The following is a 25,874-nucleotide window of genomic DNA, read 5'->3' on the forward strand; positions in this document are numbered from 1 at the left end:
CCTTAAGAAATCAAAAAAATGTTATGACAAAATAGTATTCAAGTTAATAAAGAGTCTTTATTAACACGAACACTATTTTTATTATAATTGGAACATAAACTTTTCTAGTGTACTGAAGTGAAAACATTACTATTAAGTATATGTAAAAAGAAATATTAAAATAAAGTATAAATAAATATTACAAAGAAGTATATAATAATAAATTACAAAATAAATATTATATTCTACGCTCCGTATAATAGATACCTAACACAGTTATCTATAATAATGACAAATATTTATGTATGAAGTACTACATGTGTAGCAGTAATGTATAAATCTTCAGTATGACTCAGTATATTGTGATGTCTTGATTTATTTTTTAGGCAAATTTTTTACTATAATAGTGTACATTAGCATGCATGATTTAAAAAGTTTCTTTCATTTATTACTGTACTTTACCAAAGTAGTCTGGTTATAATAAGATTAAGGTAAGTCTTGTACTGACAGTGAGTAGTATTTTGTAGACAATTAATTCATCTTGACTGAAACATTCTGTTAAAACATCAAAAATGTATTGCTCCTAGGAAAGCCTATTAAAAATGATTCTATCAACAGTACCATACAGAAATTTATTCTGACATAATTTTCCCTTCAGACAGTAAGCATTTACATTCAACATTATACTAATGAACATGTTTTTACCAATGTACTAACCAATAATACTAATAGTCCTGAAATTCTACTATCCTTTAATGTAATCCATTAATGTAAATCATTTGCAGTGGAATGTTGTGATGGGTATTTCTAATTTTAAAGTAAAATTAACTATTATGAACTCAATAAAACTGTGAAAATATTACAAATTTTCAAAGTTTTTTAAACCATTACCTTGTTATCTAATTTCTTATTTAAATATAATGAATTCTACTTTAAGCAGTAAATAGTAACAGCCATATTACCTTTATTATTTTAATTTTCAGAGAACATATATTTCTGAGTTTTGTTACATTTTCAATTTATTTTGTTTATCCAGACATTAATATATAACTATTTTTCTTTAGTGTGTAATATTATTAAGAACTCACAATATTTAGCAATGCTGGTTTTCATGTTAATTGCAGAAAAAATTTAACATCTGGATGAAGGAAATAGATGATAAAATTTTGAAAATGTTGTTTTCTCAAAAAACAAAAAGTATGAAAAAGGTAATAACACTGTTTATTGCTTAAAGTGGAATAATTCATGTTTAATTAATAAATATAAATATCATCAAACAGTTTCATAATTTGCTATGGAATCAGCTCCCATTCTACCCTCCATCTGTGAAGCAGCTGTGAGTCTACTTATAGGGCAGTTCTTATCTATGGTTTGCCAAAAATTTCAAATTGGTTGTTCTGACTATTGGGTACAGTAAACCAACTTATCTAATTAAACCTAAGTAGGATGTAGGTATCTCACATATTCTGATCTAACTTTTCTCTTCAAAAAGTATAAATCCAGTAACTTCTTAACAAACTTCACTTTTGTTATTATTTAAAATATAATAAAATTTGGAATATAATTTTGCAAGTTTTATTTCACTCATTTAATTTAAAAGTTCAAGACTAGGTACAGGGATAGGTGAGTGTAGTATGCTAATGTTGTTTTACAATTCTGAGATTTCTTCAGATCTGATTACCGAGGTGAATAATATTGTAAAAATGGTGAAGGAGTTCTTGATGATAATATTTACAGCTAGTTTACTTTTTTCAGCATTTCCATGGTATTAAACTTTTCAGTAAAAAAATGCTGAGCATTATTTTTACTCAGCTTTTCATCTGTATTTCTTTGGTCCAGGAAAGACTGAAATTTTGATTGTAATGATTAAGTCTTGGTTTGTGAACTGTACCCGTGCAACCATTTTTCATAACCAGTAGGTAGATGATGCATGCATCTTGCTGCTTGCTATTTGTAAACTCTTTTGTAGAATGTCAATATTAACTTCTTTTTGCTCAGTTGAACATTTTGCTTAAATTTTTTTACTAACAAAAATTCCAATTTAATAGTCTATTAGAATATTGATTACTTTCTATTTAAATTCAGCATATTTTAATCAATTGTATCATTCATTTTAATCTGTGTAACATTCATAGCATGCTTAATCTTATGTACCGTTTCAATTTGGGTATCACAAAGCTGTTTGTGAAACTTTATACAGAAGGATTGTTTAATGTGTGGTCACCATATAGAAAATGTTAATGAGATAAAATCATTTACCATAATCATTCAAAAAAACTGTCGAATATGACTGACTTGATTGAAGAATTAAAAAAAATATATAGAGAAAATTTAACCAAATAGTTATATTTAGCAAAACCTTTTGACTCTTAACTGCTTCCTGAGAAAAAAATTAGGTCAGATAATTTCTGAATAGACCTTGTACATAAACAGTATAATAAAAAAAAAATTAAATAAGTTGAAACATGAATACACACTATGCTTTATGCATTAAACTATTTTTTAAATTATTGGATGACCTACACTTATTCTAGTAGTTTCGTAAATTTTGAATAAAAAAATAAATCATCACAGTTTTCTGATTTGTTATCTTATTTCTTACTATTATAACTGTTAATAATCATTACTGTTAAGTCAAAACAATATTATTATTAAAAAGGTAAAAGTTTTTTTAAGTTAAAATTTTGTAAAAATGGTTATATCAAAATGAAATTAAATGAAAAATGTAAATAAATAGTTTTTATTAATATTATAATATTAAAGGAAAAATGATAAAACTAATGGCTGCCATTTTTTTTCAGGTGTGACACATAAATATTAAGTTAAAGATATAGTTCAAAATTAAATTAAATTTATATAAAAGTTTAAATTTTGGTTTCTACCTAGTATTTTTTAGATACAGAATGGAAATGCAGGAAATGTCCTATACTTTACCGACCGCATCAGTAGAATTGGATTCAGATGCTGTTAAACTAAAAGGAAGAAAAAAGGGATTTAGATGGAAGAGAAGTATTAGAATATAAACTGCTGTAGATATCAAACGGAAGGTAATTTAGGAAGAAGATATTAAGTTTAGAAAATAGGAAACTCTGTTCATTCACTAATATCTTCTTATATGTAAATTGCTTGATGTTATTGTTGCTTTGATTCTCTTAAAAAAAAGAAAATACAATGGTTTAAAAATACAGAATGATTTTTTTCTATATATTAACATTATGACACTACAACTTATGTATGAAATATATTGACTGAAGAATCAGTCAAAAAGATGATTAATTTACATTTTTATACAATAACTAAAGTCAAAATTTAAGTAAAATTTAATTTCAGTGTGATAAACATTATTTTACTTTGTCCATTGTTATTATTTTAATTACCAATCACATTAAGATAAATGTACTTCTTAGTAAATACAATAAGACAAATAAAAATCAAAAGTTGCTTAAACATTCTGAACAATGCGATTTTAAAATGAAAAGGCTTTGATCCAAAAACCATCCTACTCCTCTAGTACAGAGATTTTAGGTGGAAAGAGGATGCACCTCTAATTTACTATGAAATTCAATATAAATGTGCCAATTTACCCTGCCTTTGACCTTCCTTAAAATTTATTTTTATCTAGAGAGACCATAAAGGCTGGGATACTATAAAGGACACTTTGAAGGCTTCCCAAATATACAACAGGTAGTTTAATAATTAATTAGATCTAGAAAAACAGATAAATAAATATTTAACCAGATTAGTACATAATTAAAAATTATATAGATCACATAAGGAACTGGCATAAGCACTAATCCATTGAAAAACTATTTAATGGATATTAATCAAATTAAATTAATTATTCATGATACAGGAATCAGAAAATTCTGCTTCTTTTTTAAATTAGCATTATTTTAAAACATAAAAACAGAGTAATGTTGATTCTGTAAAAACAGCCTTTTATTTCATTCTAAATAAATTGGGGAATAGGTTACTTAAAATGATAAACTTATTAAAAATAACAAAGGAAGTAAATAATAAGATCCTTTCTTGAACAACAATGTTCAAATTTTGCAGAGATATAGCAAAAATTTTAATATATATTTGCAAAAATAGTTCGGTTGCCACATTTTTTGAGGTGGATATTGTCTCTGGGTTTAAGTACAGAAATACATACAGAGTGATTCAGGAGGAAAGAGAAATAATTTGGGAACTGATTCTAGAACTAAGAAAAAAATTCATACAAACATATGTCCGAAAACAGATTGTTATTGAATTATGGCTAGCGAAAAATTCTCCTGGTGATATTCAGTTCCCTAGTTTTATGAGATCATACTGAAATTTTTATGGCATTATATAAGGGGTAGATTTGATGGTTTCTTATGTTTTTGACTTAAAAAATTGAATAAAACAGTCCCAGAAATGTATTTTTTGCAGTTTTCATAATATACAATGTAAAACAGAAAGATTTGGTGACAAAAAATATATTTTTTCAAGTTTGAAGTACAATAACTTTCTTGATTGACCAATAAATTCAAAAATTTTATTATCAAAACTTGTAGAGAATTTAATTCTGAGAAAATTTATGAAATAAAGTCTATGAAAAGCAAAAAAAAAATCAATTTTTATTATTAAAATCAAAATCAAAACAGAACGGTATATGGTAGAAGAATACCAACGTTGGTATAATGGATGAGTAGTTTTAAACCATAAATTATTTGTAGAATTATAATGATATTTGTGAGAATATTACCCTTCTTGGCGCTCAAGTTTCAACTGAATGTCAGTACAAAACTTCTTGAAAAAAAGTTTTTTTGGTGATAAAATAGAAAACATTCTTCAGGTGATACAGCTTAGTTTTGCAACGAACATGCAAAGAATTTCTACATTCCACAGAATATGGTATTTTTCATTGTTCTCCGAAATAATCAGGAAGGTGGCTCCCTCCAAAAGGTTTCACCTTTCCTTATAAATAAAACTCTAACAGGTGCAAGTGGCTCCCCAAAGAACATCAGGAAATTACGCGACGGATCGATTCTGGTTGAAACATTCAACGACGAACAGAGTCGATCAATCTTACGTCTCCGTAATATGGGTGGTATAAATATAAGTGCTGAAAGCCACAAAACTTTAAATACGAGCAGGGGTGTAATTTTTTGTAGAGACCTTCTGGATATAGATATCTCGGAAATAGTCGATGAGCTTTGCCACCAAGATGTTGTTGAGGTGAAACGTATAATGAGACGGAAGAACGGAACAGAAGAACCGACACCGTCTCTTATATTAACATTCAATCTCCCTGTTCCACCAGAAAAGATTAAAGTGGGTTACCTCTCGGTTCGGGTACGACCATTCATACCCAACCCACGGCGATGTTTCAGATGCCAAGGTTTTGGTCATACTACATCTTGCACGAAAACTGAGATCTGTGCTCGATGTGGTAAAGAAGGTCACAACGACACTAACTGCAAAGAAAGTGAAAAATGTGCAAACTGCAGTGGTCCACATACAGCCCGCTCCCGAGATTGCCCAACTTTTAAAGAAGAAAAGGCAATTCTCAAAATCTGTACGGAGCAAAAACTATCTTTTCCGGCTGCACGTAGAGAATATAAAAAGATAAACAACTCACGGAACCTGGTTAAACCAGACGTATCTTTTGCCACCGCTACAACTAAACAAATTCCTACAAATGCTAATAATCAGCAGTGCGGATCCTGCAATGAGCTTAAAAAACTTGTTCAGATGCTATCTGATAAGTAGCTTCACTTACAGCCACTATCTCAGAGCTGACAAAAATGAATAAAAAGTCCTCCGTCGCAGCTAGTGAATCAAACAGTACGATACATACGAAAGTTCCTATTCCCAAAGTCGTACTGCCACGAATAGCGACTATCACAGCTGGCAGTAAGCCACCTAATAAGCTCCCCATAAAGGGAACCCACATAACTATCTCTTCTGGGATGTCAACTACAGCATCCCATTCAAATAAATCTCCTCCACCATCACCTCATATACTGGAGGATATGGTTGAAGAACCACCCGACCCTAGGGCATCGGAGTTCTTTAAAATAAAAAATACAAAAAAGAAAAACCGAATCACGTACAACTAATTTTTATATAGTTTACGAAATTTATTTTTTTATTTGTTTTTTACACTTATGAACATTATTCAGTGGAATGTTAGAGGTATTCGGTCCCGCATTGAAGATATTAGAGTACTGGCGCACACACATGATCCACTAATCATGTGTTTCCAGGAAACTCACCTTCTACAACATGGCCGAATTACACTTAGAGGATACTTCTGCGAGAGATACGACTGCCTAGTAGACAGTAGGGAGAGTGGTGGAGTAGCGATTTTCATGAAGAATGGGGTGTCAGCTACAAGAATTCAACTAACCACTGTCATTCCTGCTATTGCAGTAAAGGTCACTATTCCCTTCAAATTGCATATCTGCAATCTGTACCTCTCACCGAACACTGTGTTCAGTGCTTTAGATGTCTCAAATCTCCTTACACAAATACCATCTCCATCGTTAATAGTAGGAGACTTCAATGCCCATCATATTTCCTGGGGCTCAACCTTCTGCTCCACTCGAGGAAATATGATAAACAGATTGAGACAAGATTTTGACCTTTGCCTACTGAATAATGGATCACACACATTTATGTCCTTATCAACTGGTGCTGTATCTAACCTTGATCTTTCCATATGCTCACCGAATGTACTCCCTCATTTTAATTGGTCGATTTGTGATGACTATCACGGCAGTGATCATAGACCAATTATTATTAGTTTCGGTGTAGACTGCGAGATTAAAAGAATGCCACGGAGATGGATTGTTGAAAAGGCAGATTGGAACGGATACTGTAAAGCATTCCAATCTCAGTATGACGATGGAGCGAACATCCTCGACCAATATTCTTCTTTTACGTCCATGATACTTAAGAATGCCAACAGATATATCCCACAAACATCGGGTAATCCTAGACGTCCTTTCGTTCCATGGTGGAACGATGAATGCAAAAATGCTATTAGGAATCGACGGCAGGCACTACGTAAATTTAATCGTAGGCCCACAACAGAACATCTAAATTTATACCGCAGGGCTAGAGCGGTGTGCCGTCGAGTATTCTTGGACGCTAAGAGGAATTCATGGACGAAATACGTGAGCACTATCTCACGCACTACTTCCACGTCTACTGTATGGAAGAAAATTCGTGCAATCTTCGGATCACCGAAACAATCTATTCTTGGTCTTATTGATGAAGGAGAACTCCTTTCATCATCCCCGGAAGTGGCAAATAGTCTAGCAAAATCTTTTCGCTCGGTGTCTCTCACCTCATCATATAATAACGATTTTCAACGGTACAAGATACAAATGGAGGTGTTGTCGTTAAACATTGGTGATTCGGTTGGTGAATTAAACACTCCATTCGTATTTAAAGAATTGTTACATGCACTTAAAAATTCACGGGACACTTCCCCTGGACCGGACAACATTCGCCTTTCCATGCTTTCACACCTTCCTAATTCGGCACTACAACAACTTTTGAATATTTTCAACGGTTTATTCTCCGAACAAGTCTTCCCACCCAGCTGGTCAGAAGCATTTATTATACCAGTACTAAAACCTGGTAAAGACCAGACGAACCCCTCAAGCTATCGCCCTATTTCATTAACAAGCGTGTTGTGTAAAATAATGGAGAGAATGGTAAACCGCAGACTTACATGGTACTTGGAGAAACATGGCTTTCTATCTCCAGAACAGTGTGGTTTTCGACAAGGACGATCTTCCATTGACCATTTAGTGTCACTAGAAACAGTCATACAAAACGCTTTCCTCAATCGGCAACACCTCGTCGCTATCTTCTTTGATATAAAAAAGGCGTATGACACAGCCTGGCGACGTGGTATTCTTAACACTCTCCAAAAATGGGGAATCAAGGGCAATATGCTTGCTTTTATCCGGGGATTCTTAAATCACCGAACGGCTCGTGTTCGTGTGGATGATTCGCTCTCAGATAGTGTCATCTTGGAGAATGGAGTGCCCCAAGGTAGTGTATTAAGTGCCACCTTATTTTCTGTAGCCATAAATGATATTACCAAATGTGTTCAGGCTCCTGTCTCATGCTCTCTATTTGCTGACGACTTTGCTATCTACATTGCAAGCCGTTCGGCACCTACAGCAGAGAGACTACTGCAGAACACTATATATCACCTTGAAGCTTGGTCCAGGATTACTGGTTTCACATTTTCATCCGAAAAAACAAAATGTGTAGTTTTTTCTCGGCTACGAAACCCTTCTATTCCGCAAATTTTTCTGAACGGTGAGACTATTACTATCTCTACTTACGTTAAGTTTTTAGGTTTAATTTTTGATAGCCGTCATACTTGGGTCAAACATTTAAAAGAATTGAAAACAAAATGTTCCAAAATTCTAGATATGATGCGAGTCCTTACTAACACCAACTGGGGAGCCGATAGATCATGTATGATACGTTTTTACTATTCCTTTGTTCGCTCCCGTTTAGATTACGGTTGTGTGGCCTACTCATCAGCTCGTCAAACCGTACTTAAAATGCTGGATAGTGTACATCATGCTTTCCTTCAGCTTGCCACAGGCGCGTTTAGATCTAGTCCTGTCGCAAGCTTACTGGTAGACTGTGGTGAACCATCACTTTGGGATAGACGAGACCAGCTTTTATTATCGTATTTTGCTCGTCTCAGAGGACAACCAAATCATCCGGCTCTTGAGTCAGTCTTTAGAAATCCTAATCTAAGAAAGTATGAGGACCATCCACGTCGTACTGCACCGGTAGGTATCCGCACCTGGCGTCTGCTGCAGCATATAAATGTTAACAAACCGTCATTCTTTCCTATATATCCTTGCTCATATCCTCCGTGGAGAATAAACCTTATAAATTTTAATTTTGACCTGACCACATACAATAAACAATCAACACCATCTATTGTCTTTCAGCAAATGTTTCAGTGTGTTCTCTCCAAGATGAAACCAGACGCGGTTGTATACACTGATGGATCGAAACAAAACGATACAGTTGGGTGTGCATTTGTTGTTAATGAGAGAACTTATATGTTTGGTCTACCCGGTATTACGAGTGTGTTTACCGCTGAACTATACGCTATAAATAAGGGTCTAAACATCATTAACCCTAAATATAGAAAAATTCTTATTTGCAGTGACTCGTGTAGTGCTCTCCAAGCCTTAAAAAACTTTTATTCCAAACATCCTATCGTCATTGAAATTTACAACGCAATCGCCGAGTTGAATAATCGCAACACAGAATTAAGTTTTTGCTGGGTCCCTAGCCACGTAGGGATTCCAGGTAATGAACATGCAGATTCCGCTGCCAAAGAAGCATGTAACCAGCCTCCTTTCACCACCCGAGTTGCTACTTCTGATTTCATTAACTATGTAAAACAATTATTAAGAACAAGGTGGCAAGGTGATTGGACAGCTACCGTTGATAATAAACTCCGTCAGATTAAAGATTCTGTGTTACCATGGAACTCCTCATACAGAAAACCCCGGCGTGAGGAAGTAGTTCTCTGTCGATTGCGGATAGGACACACGAGAGTCACACACGAGTACCTGTTTACAAGAGGACAACCACCTCTATGCGCAAGATGCAACTGCCGCGTGACTGTGCGCCACATACTCGTGGACTGCATATGTTATGCGGCATTGCGTCGTAAATTTAAATTACCTAGTAACATCCGTGGTATCTTGCGTGAAGATAAGGAGGTTTTAAACCGGACGTTTATGTTTTTACGTAATATAGGGTTAACACAAAAAATTTAATACTGTTGCGTATATTTTTTAATACTTATAGTTTTTTAATAAGTTTATTTTTTTTTATTATATATATATTTTTTTTTTTTCTCTGAATGTTTGATATTTTTATCCGATTAGGAGCCTTTTACACTCCTTATCGGAATTTGTTAAATTTTATAAGTTATTTTTTAATATTTTAAAGACTGACTGTGATATTAGTTGTGAGATTTTTGTGATATTAGTTGTAAGTTTTATCTCCTTTTTTAATTTTAATTTTTATTTAGTTTTAAGTTACATGTTAGTATTTTTGTTATCCGAGAATGGGCCTTTTACACCCATTCCGGATTTGATTTCCTGTGATAGTAGTTTTAAGTTTTAATTACTTTTATTTTTTATCTACTACTGCTTTATACTACTACTGCTACTGCTACTGCTGCTACTACTACTGCAACTGCTACTGCTACTACTACTACCACTACTACTGCTACTACTGCTACTGCTACTACTGCTTCTTCTACTGCTACTAGTTCTACTGCTACTACTTCTACTGCTACTGCTACTACAGCTACTACTGCTGCTACTGCTACTACTGTTACTTCTACTACTACCACTGCTTCTGCTACTGCTAATGCTACTGCTACTGCTACTGCTGCTTCTTCTACTGCCACTAAATCTACTGCTACTTCTGCTACTACTACTACTACTACTACTACTACTACTACTACTCCTACTGCTACTGCTACTACTGCTACTGCTACTAATTCTACTGCTACTACTGCTACTTCTACTGCTACTGCTACTGCTACTACTGCTACTACTGTTACTTCTACTACTACCACTGCTTCTGTTACTGCTAATGCTACTGCTACTGCTACTGCTGCTTCTTCTACTGCCACTAAATCTACTGCTACTTCTGCTACTACTACTACTACTACTACTACTCCTACTGCTACTGCTACTACTGCTACTGCTACTAATTCTACTGCTGCTACTGCTGCTACTACTACTACTACTACTGCTACAGCTACTGTTACTCCTGCTAATGCTACTGCTACTGCTGCTACAACTGCTTCTACTACTTCTATTGCTACTGCTGCTACTGCTACTACTACTTCTACTGCTACTACTACTGCTACTGCTACTGCTACTGCTACTGCTACTTCTGCTTCTGCAACTACTACTGCTACTGCTACTGCTAAAGCTGCTACTGTTACTACTTCTACTGCTACTGCTGCTACTGCTAATACTTCTACTGCTACTGCTACTGCTGCTACTGCTACTACTACTACCACTGCTACTACTGCTACTGTTACTTCTGCTACTGCTACTACTACTGCTACTGGTACTGCTACTACTGCTACTACTACTGCAACTGCTACTGCTACTGCTGCTACAGCTACTACTACTACCACTGCTAATACTGCTACTGTTACTTCTGCTACTGCTTCTATTACTGCTACTAGTACTGCTACTACAGCTACTGCTACTGCTACTGCTGCTACTGTTACTGCTTCTACTTCTACTTCTTTTACTGCTACTACTGCTATTTCTACTGCTACTACTGCTACTGCTACTTCTACTGCTACTGCTACTTCTGCTACCACTACTACTGCTACTACTTCTACTGCTACTGCTGCTACAGCTACTACTACTACCACTGCTACTACTGCTACTGTTACTTCTGCTACTGCTTCTACTACTGCTACTGGTACTGCTACTACTGCTACTACTACTGCAACTGCTACTGCTACTACTACTCCTACTGCTACTTCTACTGCTACTGCTACTATTGCTACTGCTACTGGTACTTCTACTGTTGCTGCTGGTACTGCTACTGCTACATCTACTGTTTAGCTACTACTACTGCTACTGCTACTGCTACTACTGCTACTGCTACTACAGCTACTGCTACTGCTACTACTGTTACTACTTCTACTACTGCTACTACTGCTACTGCTTCTACTACTACCACTGCTACTACTGCTACTGTTACTTCTGCTACTGCTACTACTACTGCTACTGGTACTGCTACTACTGCTACTACTACTGCAACTGCTACTGCTACTGCTGCTACAGCTACTACTACTACCACTGCTACTACTGCTACTGTTACTTCTGCTACTGCTTCTATTACTGCTACTGCTACTGCTACTACTGCTACTGCTACTACTGCTACTTCTACTGCAACTGCTACTGGTACTTCTATTGCTACTGCTGGTACTTCTACTGCCACTTCTACTGTTTAGCTACTACTACTACTGCTACTGCTACTGTTACTACTTCCTGCTACCACTACTACTGCTACTACTGCTACTTCTACTGCTACTGCTACTGCAGCTACTGCTACTGCTACTGCTACTGGTACTAATACTACTGCTAATACTACTGCAACTGCTACTGCTACTGGTACTTCTATTGCTACTGCTGGTACTTCTACTGCTACTTCTACTGTTTAGCTACTACTACTACTGCTACTGCTACTGCTACTGCAACTGCTGCTTCTTCTTCTGCTACTACTTCTACTGCTACTGCTGCTACTGCTTCTGCCACTGCTACTGCTGCTTCTGCTACTACTGCTACTGCTACTGCTACTGCTACTACTGCTACTACTGCTACTACTGTTACTTCTACTACTACCACTGCTTCTGCTACTGCTAATGCTACTGCTACTGCTACTGCTACTGCTACTGCTACTGCAGCTACTGCTACTGCTACTGCTACTGGTACTTATATTGCTACTGCTGGTACTTCTACTGCTACTTCTACTGTTTAGCTACTACTACTACTGCTACTGCTACTGCTACTACTACTACTGCTACTGCTACTGCTACTGCTGCTTCTTCTACTGCTACTACTTCTACTGCTACTACTTCTACTGCTACTGCTACTACAGCTACTGCTGCTTTTGTTACTACTTCTACCTCTACTTCTACTACTGCTGCTACTGCTACTGCTACTACTGCTACTGCAGCTACTGCTACTGCTACTGCTACTGGTACTAATACTACTGCTAATACTACTGCAACTGCTACTGCTACTGGTACTTCTATGCTGGTACTTCTACTGCTACTTCTACTGTTTAGCTGCTACTACTACTGCAACTGCTACTGCTACTACTACTACCACTACTACTGCTACTACTGCTACTACTGCTACTGCTACTACTGCTACTGCTACTGCTAGTGGTACTAATACTACTGCTAATACTACTGCAACTGCTACTGCTACTGGTACTTCTATGCTGGTACTTCTACTGCCACTTCTACTGTTTAGCTGCTACTACTACTGCAACTGCTACTGCTACTTCTACTACCACTACTACTGCTACTACTGCTACTGCTACTACTGCTTCTTCTACTGTTACTACTTCTACTTCTACTTCTACTACTGCTGCTACTGCTACTGCTACTGGTACTTCTACTGTCGCTGCTGGTACTGCTACTGCTACTGCTACTGCTACTGCTACTGCTACTGCTGCTTCTTCTACTGCGACTACTTCTACTGCTACTGCTGCTTCTGCTTCTGCTACTGCTACTGCTGCTACTACTGCTACTGCTTCTGCTATTGCTACTGCTACTGCTACTACTACTACCACTGCTATTACTGCTACTGCTACTTCTGCTACTACTACTGCTACTGCTACTGCTACTGCTGCTACCACTACTACTGCTACTACTTCTACTGCTACTACTGCTTCTTCTACTGCTACTACTTCTACTGCTACTGCTACTACAGCTACTGCTACTGCTACTGCTGCTACTGTTACTACTTCTACTACTGCTACTACTGCTACTGCTACTGCTACTGCTACTACTTCTACTGCTGCTACCACTACTACTGCTACTACTGCTACTTCTACTGCTACTGCTACTGGTACTTCTATTGCTACTGCTGGTACTTCTACTGCTACCTCTACTGTTTAGCTACTACTACTACAGCTACTGCTACTACTGCTACTGCTACTGCTGCTACTACTACTGCAACTGCTACTGCAACTGCTACTGCTACTGCAGCTACTGCTACTGCTACTGCTACTGGTATTAATACTACTCCTAATACTACTGCAACTGCTACTGCTACTGGTACTTCTATTGCTACTGCTGCTTCTTCTACTGCTACTACTTCTACTGCTACTGCTACTGCTGCTACAGCTACTACTACTACCACTGCTACTACTGCTACTGTTACTTCTGCTACTGCTTCTACTACTGCTACTGGTACTGCTACTACTGCTACTACTACTGCAACTGCTACTGCTACTACTACTCCTACTGCTACTTCTACTGCTACTATTGCTACTGCTACTGGTACTTCTGGTACTGCTACTGCTACATCTACTGTTTAGCTACTACTACTGCTACTGCTACTGCTACTACTCTTACTACTTCTACTACTGCTACTACTCCTACTGCTACTGCAACTGCTACTGCTACTGCTGCTACAGCTACTACTACTACCACTGCTACTACTGCTACTGTTACTTCTGCTACTGCTTCTATTACTGCTACTGCTACTGCTACTACTGCTACTGCTACTACTGCTACTTCTACTGCAACTGCTACTGGTACTTCTATTGCTACTGCTGGTAATTCTACTGCCACTTCTACTGTTTAGCTACTACTACTACTGCTACTGCTACTGCTACTACTTCCTGCTACCACTACTACTGCTACTACTGCTACTTCTACTGCTACTGCTACTGCAGCTACTGCTACTGCTACTGCTACTGGTACTAATACTACTGCTAATACTACTGCAACTGCTACTGCTACTGGTACTTCTATTGCTACTGCTGGTACTTCTACTGCTACTACTACTACTGCTACTGCTACTGCTACTGCAACTGCTGCTTCTTCTTCTGCTACTACTTCTACTGCTACTGCTGCTACTGCTTCTGCCACTGCTACTGCTGCTTCTGCTAACTACTACGGCTACTACTGCTACTGCTACTGCTACTGCTACTACTGCTACTACTGTTACTTCTACTACTACCACTGCTTCTGCTACTGCTAATGCTACTGCTACTGCTACTGCTACTGCTACTGCAGCTACTGCTACTGCTACTGCTACTGGTACTTATATTGCTACTGCTGGTACTTCTACTGCTACTTCTACTGTTTAGCTACTACTACTACTGCTACTGCTACTGCTACTGCTGCTTCTTCTACTGCTACTACTTCTACTGCTACTACTTCTACTGCTACTGCTACTACAGCTACTGCTGCTTTTGTTACTACTTCTACCTCTACTTCTACTACTGCTGCTACTGCTACTGCTACTACTGCTACTGCAGCTACTGCTACTGCTACTGGTACTAATACTACTGCTAATACTACTGCAACTGCTACTGCTACTGGTACTTCTATGCTGGTACTTCTACTGCTACTTCTACTGTTTAGCTGCTACTACTACTGCAACTGCTACTGCTACTTCTACTACCACTACTACTGCTACTACTGCTACTGCTACTACTGCTTCTTCTACTGTTACTACTTCTACTTCTACTTCTACTACTGCTGCTACTGCTACTGCTACTGGTACTTCTACTGTCGCTGCTGGTACTGCTACTGCTACTTCTACTGTTTAGCTACTACTACTGCTACTGCTACTGCTACTGCTACTGCTACTGCTTCTTCTACTGCGACTACTTCTACTGCTACTGCTGCTACTGCTTCTGCTACTGCTACTGCTGCTACCACTACTACTGCTACTACTGCTACTGCTTCTGCTATTGCTACTGCTTCTGCTACTGCTACTGCTACTGCTACTGCTGCTACAGCTACTACTACTACCACTGCTACTACTGCTACTACTACTGCAACTGCTACTGCTACTACTACTACCACTACTACTGCTACTACTGCTACTTCTTCTGCTACTGCTACTTCTACTGCTACTACTGCTACTTCTACTCCTACTGCTACTGCTACTGCTACTTCTACTGCTACTATTGCTACTGCTACTGGTACTTCTACTGTTGCTGCTGGTACTGCTACTGCTACTTCTACTGTTTAGCTACTACTACTGCTACTGCTACTGCTACTACTACTGCTACTGCTACTGCTACTGCTACTGCTGCTTCTTCTACTGCGACTACTTCTACTGCTACTGCTGCTTCTGCTTCTGCTACTGCTACTGCTGCTACTACTGCTACTGCTTCTGCTATTGCTACTGCTACTGCTACTACTACTACCACTGCTATTACTGCTACTGCTACTTCTGCTACTACTACTGCTACTGCTACTGCTACTGCTGCTACCACTACTACTGCTACTACTTCTACTGCTACTACTGCTTCTTCTACTGCTACTACTTCTACTGCTACTGCTACTACAGCTACTGCTACTGCTACTGCTGCTACTGTTACTACTTCTACTACTGCTACTACTGCTACTGCTACTGCTACTGCTACTACTTCTACTGCTGCTACCACTACTACTGCTACTACTGCTACTTCTACTGCTACTGCTACTGGTACTTCTATTGCTACTGCTGGTACTTCTACTGCTACCTCTACTGTTTAGCTACTACTACTACAGCTACTGCTACTACTGCTACTGCTACTGCTGCTACTACTACTGCAACTGCTACTGCTACTGCAGCTACTGCTACTGCTACTGCTACTGGTATTAATACTACTCCTAATACTACTGCAACTGCTACTGCTACTGGTACTTCTATTGCTACTGCTGCTTCTTCTACTGCTACTACTTCTACTGCTACTGCTACTGCTGCTACAGCTACTACTACTACCACTGCTACTACTGCTACTGTTACTTCTGCTACTGCTTCTACTACTGCTACTACTACTGCAACTGCTACTGCTACTACTACTCCTACTGCTACTTCTACTGCTACTATTGCTACTGCTACTGGTACTTCTGGTACTGCTACTGCTACATCTACTGTTTAGCTACTACTACTGCTACTGCTACTGCTACTACTGCTACTGCTACTACAGCTACTGCTACTGCTACTGCTGCTACTGCTTCTTCTACTGTTACTACTTCTACTTCTACTTCTACTACTGCTGCTACTGCTACTGCTACTGGTACTTCTACTGTCGCTGCTGGTACTTCTACTGCCACTTCTACTGTTTAGCTACTACTACTACTACTGCTACTGCTACTGCTACTACTTCCTGCTACCACTACTACTGCTACTACTTCTACTGCTACTGCTGCTACAGCTACTACTACTACCACTGCTACTACTGCTACTGTTACTTCTGCTACAGCTTCTACTACTGCTAATGGTACTGCTACTACTGCTACTACTACTGCAACTGCTACTGCTACTACTACTCCTACTGCTACTTCTACTGCTACTATTGCTACTGCTACTGGTACTTCTGGTACTGCTACTGCTACATCTACTGTTTAGCTACTACTACTACTGCTACTGTTACTTCTGCTACTGCTTCTATTACTGCTACTGCTACTGCTACTACTGCTACTGCTACTACTGCTACTTCTACTGCAACTGCTACTGGTACTTCTATTGCTACTGCTGGTACTTCTACTGCCACTTCTACTGTTTAGCTACTACTACTACTGCTACTGCTACTGTTACTACTTCCTGCTACCACTACTACTGCTACTACTGCTACTTCTACTGCTACTGCTACTGCTACTGCTACTGGTACTAATACTACTGCTAATACTACTGCAACTGCTACTGCTACTGGTACTTCTATTGCTACTGCTGGTACTTCTACTGCTACTTCTACTGTTTAGCTACTACTACTACTGCTACTGCTACTGCTACTGCAACTGCTGCTTCTTCTTCTGCTACTACTTCTACTGCTACTGCTGCTACTGCTTCTGCCACTGCTACTGCTGCTTCTGCTACTACTGCTACTGCTACTGCTACTGCTACTACTGCTACTACTGCTACTACTGTTACTTCTACTACTACCACTGCTTCTGCTACTGCTAATGCTACTGCTACTGCTACTGCTACTGCTACTGCTACTGCAGCTACTGCTACTGCTACTGCTACTGGTACTTATATTGCTACTGCTGGTACTTCTACTGCTACTTCTACTGTTTAGCTACTACTACTACTGCTACTGCTACTGCTACTACTACTACTGCTACTGCTACTGCTACTGCTGCTTCTTCTACTGCTACTACTTCTACTGCTACTACTTCTACTGCTACTGCTACTACAGCTACTGCTGCTTTTGTTACTACTTCTACCTCTACTTCTACTACTGCTGCTACTGCTACTGCTACTACTGCTACTGCAGCTACTGCTACTGCTACTGCTACTGGTACTAATACTACTGCTAATACTACTGCAACTGCTACTGCTACTGGTACTTCTATGCTGGTACTTCTACTGCTACTTCTACTGTTTAGCTGCTACTACTACTGCAACTGCTACTGCTACTACTACTACCACTACTACTGCTACTACTGCTACTACTGCTACTGCTACTACTGCTACTGCTACTGCTAGTGGTACTAATACTACTGCTAATACTACTGCAACTGCTACTGCTACTGGTACTTCTATGCTGGTACTTCTACTGCCACTTCTACTGTTTAGCTGCTACTACTACTGCAACTGCTACTGCTACTTCTACTACCACTACTACTGCTACTACTGCTACTGCTACTACTGCTTCTTCTACTGTTACTACTTCTACTTCTACTTCTACTACTGCTGCTACTGCTACTGCTACTGGTACTTCTACTGTCGCTGCTGGTACTGCTACTGCTACTGCTACTGCTACTGCTACTGCTACTGCTACTGCTACTGCTGCTTCTTCTACTGCGACTACTTCTACTGCTACTGCTGCTTCTGCTTCTGCTACTGCTACTGCTGCTACTACTGCTACTGCTTCTGCTATTGCTACTGCTACTGCTACTACTACTACCACTGCTATTACTGCTACTGCTACTTCTGCTACTACTACTGCTACTGCTACTGCTACTGCTGCTACCACTACTACTGCTACTACTTCTACTGCTACTTCTGCTTCTTCTACTGCTACTACTTCTACTGCTACTACTTCTACTGCTACTGCTACTACAGCTACTGCTACTGCTACTGCTGCTACTGTTACTACTTCTACTACTGCTACTACTGCTACTGCTACTGCTACTGCTACTACTTCTACTGCTGCTACCACTACTACTGCTACTACTGCTACTTCTACTGCTACTGCTACTGGTACTTCTATTGCTACTGCTGGTACTTCTACTGCTACCTCTACTGTTTAGCTACTACTACTACAGCTACTGCTACTACTGCTACTGCTACTGCTGCTACTACTACTGCAACTGCTACTGCAACTGCTACTGCTACTGCAGCTACTGCTACTGCTACTGCTACTGGTATTAATACTACTCCTAATACTACTGCAACTGCTACTGCTACTGGTACTTCTATTGCTACTGCTGCTTCTTCTACTGCTACTACTTCTACTGCTACTGCTACTGCTGCTACAGCTACTACTACTACCACTGCTACTACTGCTACTGTTACTTCTGCTACTGCTTCTACTACTGCTACTGGTACTGCTACTACTGCTACTACTACTGCAACTGCTACTGCTACTACTACTCCTACTGCTACTTCTACTGCTACTATTGCTACTGCTACTGGTACTTCTGGTACTGCTACTGCTACATCTACTGTTTAGCTACTACTACTGCTACTGCTACTGCTACTACTCTTACTACTTCTACTACTGCTACTACTCCTACTGCTACTGCAACTGCTACTGCTACTGCTGCTACAGCTACTACTACTACCACTGCTACTACTGCTACTGTTACTTCTGCTACTGCTTCTATTACTGCTACTGCTACTGCTACTACTGCTACTGCTACTACTGCTACTTCTACTGCAACTGCTACTGGTACTTCTATTGCTACTGCTGGTAATTCTACTGCCACTTCTACTGTTTAGCTACTACTACTACTGCTACTGCTACTGCTACTACTTCCTGCTACCACTACTACTGCTACTACTGCTACTTCTACTGCTACTGCTACTGCAGCTACTGCTACTGCTACTGCTACTGGTACTAATACTACTGCTAATACTACTGCAACTGCTACTGCTACTGGTACTTCTATTGCTACTGCTGGTACTTCTACTGCTACTACTACTACTGCTACTGCTACTGCTACTGCAACTGCTGCTTCTTCTTCTGCTACTACTTCTACTGCTACTGCTGCTACTGCTTCTGCCACTGCTACTGCTGCTTCTGCTAACTACTACGGCTACTACTGCTACTGCTACTGCTACTGCTACTACTGCTACTACTGTTACTTCTACTACTACCACTGCTTCTGCTACTGCTAATGCTACTGCTACTGCTACTGCTACTGCTACTGCTACTGGTACTTATATTGCTACTGCTGGTACTTCTACTGCTACTTCTACTGTTTAGCTACTACTACTACTGCTACTGCTACTGCTACTGCTGCTTCTTCTACTGCTACTACTTCTACTGCTACTACTTCTACTGCTACTGCTACTACAGCTACTGCTGCTTTTGTTACTACTTCTACCTCTACTTCTACTACTGCTGCTACTGCTACTGCTACTACTGCTACTGCAGCTACTGCTACTGCTACTGGTACTAATACTACTGCTAATACTACTGCAACTGCTACTGCTACTGGTACTTCTATGCTGGTACTTCTACTGCTACTTCTACTGTTTAGCTGCTACTACTACTGCAACTGCTACTGCTACTACTACTACCACTACTACTGCTACTACTGCTACTACTGCTACTGCTACTGCTACTGGTACTAATACTACTGCTAATACTACTGCAACTGCTACTGCTACTGGTACTTCTATGCTGGTACTTCTACTGCTACTTCTACTGTTTAGCTGCTACTACTACTGCAACTGCTACTGCTACTTCTACTACCACTACTACTGCTACTACTGCTACTGCTACTACTGCTTCTTCTACTGTTACTACTTCTACTTCTACTTCTACTACTGCTGCTACTGCTACTGCTACTGGTACTTCTACTGTCGCTGCTGGTACTGCTACTGCTACTTCTACTGTTTAGCTACTACTACTGCTACTGCTACTGCTACTGCTACTGCTACTGCTTCTTCTACTGCGACTACTTCTACTGCTACTGCTGCTACTGCTTCTGCTACTGCTACTGCTGCTACCACTACTACTGCTACTACTGCTACTGCTTCTGCTATTGCTACTGCTTCTGCTACTGCTACTGCTACTGCTACTGCTGCTACAGCTACTACTACTACCACTGCTACTACTGCTACTACTACTGCAACTGCTACTGCTACTACTACTACCACTACTACTGCTACTACTGCTACTTCTTCTGCTACTGCTACTTCTACTGCTACTACTGCTACTTCTACTCCTACTGCTACTGCTACTGCTACTTCTACTGCTACTATTGCTACTGCTACTGGTACTTCTACTGTTGCTGCTGGTACTGCTACTGCTACTTCTACTGTTTAGCTACTACTACTGCTACTGCTACTGCTACTACTACTGCTACTGCTACTGCTACTGCTACTGCTGCTTCTTCTACTGCGACTACTTCTACTGCTACTGCTGCTTCTGCTTCTGCTACTGCTACTGCTGCTACTACTGCTACTGCTTCTGCTATTGCTACTGCTACTGCTACTACTACTACCACTGCTATTACTGCTACTGCTACTTCTGCTACTACTACTGCTACTGCTACTGCTACTGCTGCTACCACTACTACTGCTACTACTTCTACTGCTACTACTGCTTCTTCTACTGCTACTACTTCTACTGCTACTGCTACTACAGCTACTGCTACTGCTACTGCTGCTACTGTTACTACTTCTACTACTGCTACTACTGCTACTGCTACTGCTACTGCTACTACTTCTACTGCTGCTACCACTACTACTGCTACTACTGCTACTTCTACTGCTACTGCTACTGGTACTTCTATTGCTACTGCTGGTACTTCTACTGCTACCTCTACTGTTTAGCTACTACTACTACAGCTACTGCTACTACTGCTACTGCTACTGCTGCTACTACTACTGCAACTGCTACTGCTACTGCAGCTACTGCTACTGCTACTGCTACTGGTATTAATACTACTCCTAATACTACTGCAACTGCTACTGCTACTGGTACTTCTATTGCTACTGCTGCTTCTTCTACTGCTACTACTTCTACTGCTACTGCTACTGCTGCTACAGCTACTACTACTACCACTGCTACTACTGCTACTGTTACTTCTGCTACTGCTTCTACTACTGCTACTACTACTGCAACTGCTACTGCTACTACTACTCCTACTGCTACTTCTACTGCTACTATTGCTACTGCTACTGGTACTTCTGGTACTGCTACTGCTACATCTACTGTTTAGCTACTACTACTGCTACTGCTACTGCTACTACTGCTACTGCTACTACAGCTACTGCTACTGCTACTGCTGCTACTGCTTCTTCTACTGTTACTACTTCTACTTCTACTTCTACTACTGCTGCTACTGCTACTGCTACTGGTACTTCTACTGTCGCTGCTGGTACTTCTACTGCCACTTCTACTGTTTAGCTACTACTACTACTACTGCTACTGCTACTGCTACTACTTCCTGCTACCACTACTACTGCTACTACTTCTACTGCTACTGCTGCTACAGCTACTACTACTACCACTGCTACTACTGCTACTGTTACTTCTGCTACAGCTTCTACTACTGCTAATGGTACTGCTACTACTGCTACTACTACTGCAACTGCTACTGCTACTACTACTCCTACTGCTACTTCTACTGCTACTATTGCTACTGCTACTGGTACTTCTGGTACTGCTACTGCTACATCTACTGTTTAGCTACTACTACTACTGCTACTGTTACTTCTGCTACTGCTTCTATTACTGCTACTGCTACTGCTACTACTGCTACTGCTACTACTGCTACTTCTACTGCAACTGCTACTGGTACTTCTATTGCTACTGCTGGTACTTCTACTGCCACTTCTACTGTTTAGCTACTACTACTACTGCTACTGCTACTGTTACTACTTCCTGCTACCACTACTACTGCTACTACTGCTACTTCTACTGCTACTGCTACTGCAGCTACTGCTACTGCTACTGCTACTGGTACTAATACTACTGCTAATACTACTGCAACTGCTACTGCTACTGGTACTTCTATTGCTACTGCTGGTACTTCTACTGCTACTTCTACTGTTTAGCTACTACTACTACTGCTACTGCTACTGCTACTGCAACTGCTGCTTCTTCTTCTGCTACTACTTCTACTGCTACTGCTGCTACTGCTTCTGCCACTGCTACTGCTGCTTCTGCTACTACTGCTACTGCTACTGCTACTGCTACTACTGCTACTACTGCTACTACTGTTACTTCTACTACTACCACTGCTTCTGCTACTGCTAATGCTACTGCTACTGCTACTGCTACTGCTACTGCTACTGCAGCTACTGCTACTGCTACTGCTACTGGTACTTATATTGCTACTGCTGGTACTTCTACTGCTACTTCTACTGTTTAGCTACTACTACTACTGCTACTGCTACTGCTACTACTACTACTGCTACTGTTACTTCTGCTACAGCTTCTACTACTGCTAATGGTACTGCTACTACTGCTACTACTACTGCAACTGCTACTGCTACTACTACTCCTACTGCTACTTCTACTGCTACTATTGCTACTGCTACTGGTACTTCTGGTACTGCTACTGCTACATCTACTGTTTAGCTACTACTACTACTGCTACTGCTACTGCTACTGCAACTGCTGCTTCTTCTTCTGCTACTACTTCTACTGCTACTGCTGCTACTGCTTCTGCCACTGCTACTGCTGCTTCTGCTACCACTACTACGGCTACTACTGCTACTGCTACTGCTACTACTGCTACTACTGCTACTGCAGCTACTGCAGCTACTGCTACTGCTACTGCTACTGGTACTTATATTGCTACTGCTGGTACTTCTACTGCTACTTCTACTGCTACTGCTACTGCTACTGCTGCTTCTTCTACTGCTACTACTTCTACTGCTACTGCTACTACAGCTACTGCTGCTTTTGTTACTGCTACTGCTACTGCTACTGCTACTTCTACTGCTACTATTGCTACTGCTACTGGTACTTCTACTGTTGCTGCTGGTACTGCTACTGGTACTTCTATGCTGGTACTTCTACTGCTACTTCTACTGCTACTGCTACTGCTACTGCTGCTTCTTCTACTGCTACTACTTCTACTGCTACTACTTCTACTGCTACTGCTACTACACTACTGCTGCTTTTGTTACTACTTCTACCTCTACTTCTACTACTGCTACTACTGCTACTGCTACTTCTACTACTGCTGCTACTGCTACTGCTACTGGTACTTCTACTGTCGCTGCTGGTACTGCTACTGCTACTTCTACTGTTTAGCTACTACTACTGCTACTGCTACTGCTTCTTCTACTGCGACTACTTCTACTGCTACTGCTGCTACTGCTTCTGCTATTGCTACTGCTACTGCTACTGCTGCTACCACTACTACTGCTACTACTTCTACTGCTACTACTGCTTCTTCTACTGCTACTACTTCTACTGCTACTACTTCTACTGCTACTGCTACTACAGCTACTGCTACTGCTACTGCTGCTACTGTTACTACTTCTACTAATGCTACTACTGCTACTGCTACTACTTCTACTGCTACTGCAACTGCTACTGCTACTACTACTGCTACTACTGCTACTGCTACTACTGCTACTTCTACTGCTACTGCTACTGGTACTTCTATTGCTACTGCTACTGCTGCTACCACTACTACTGCTACTACTTCTACTGCTACTACTGCTTCTTCTACTGCTACTACTTCTACTGCTACTACTTCTACTGCTACTGCTACTACAGCTACTGCTACTGCTACTGCTGCTACTGTTACTACTTCTACCACTGCTTCTACTGCTACTACTACTACCACTACTACTGCTACTACTGCTACTTCTTCTGCTACTGCTACTTCTACTGCTACTACTGCTACTTCTACTCCTACTGCTACTGCTACTGCTACTTCTACTGCTACTATTGCTACTGCTACTGGTACTTCTACTGTTGCTGCTGGTACTGCTACTGCTACTTCTACTGTTTAGCTACTACTACTGCTACTGCTACTGCTACTGCTACTGCTACTGCTGCTTCTTCTACTGCGACTACTGCTACTGCTACTGCTACTGCTGCTTCTTCTACTGCGACTACTTCTACTGCTACTGCTGCTTCTGCTTCTGCTACTGCTACTGCTGCTACCACTACTACTGCTACTACTGCTACTGCTTCTGCTATTGCTACTGCTACTGCTACTACTACTACCACTGCTATTACTGCTACTGCTACTACTGCTTCTACTGCTACTACTTCTACTGCTACTGCTACTACAGCTACAGCTACTGCTACTGCTGCTACTGTTACTACTTCTACTACTGCTACTACTGCTACTGCTACTGCTACTGCTACTACTTCTACTTCTACTGCTACTGCTACTGCTTCTTCTACTGCTACTACTTCTACTGCTACTGCAACTGCTATTGCTACTACTACTACCACTACTACTTCTACTACTGCTACTACTGCTACTGCTACTGCTACTACTGCTACTGCTACTACTGCTACTTCTACTGCTACTGCTACTGCTACTGGTACTTCTATTGCTACTGCTGGTACTTCTACTGCTACTTCTACTGTTTAGCTACTACTACTACTGCTACTGCTACTGCTGCTTCTTCTACTGCTACTACTTCTACTGCTACTGCTTCTGCTACTGCTACTGCTGCTACTGCTGCTACTGCTACTGCTACTACTGCTACTACTGTTACTTCTACTACTACCACTGCTTCGGCTACTGCTAATGCTACTGCTACTGCTACTGCTACTACTACTACCACTACTACTGCTACTACTGCTACTGCTACTACTGCTTCTTCTACTGCTACTACTTCTACTGCTACTGCTGCTACTACTACTACTACTATTACTACTGCTACTGGTACTGCTACTACTGCTACTACTACTGCAACTGCTACTGCTACTACTACTACCACTACTACTGCCACTACTGCTAACACTGCTATTGCTACTGCTGG

Source organism: Lycorma delicatula, chromosome 6 (assembly GCF_047948215.1).
Source record: "Lycorma delicatula isolate Av1 chromosome 6, ASM4794821v1, whole genome shotgun sequence".
In the NCBI taxonomy this organism is placed as follows: domain Eukaryota; kingdom Metazoa; phylum Arthropoda; class Insecta; order Hemiptera; family Fulgoridae; genus Lycorma; species Lycorma delicatula.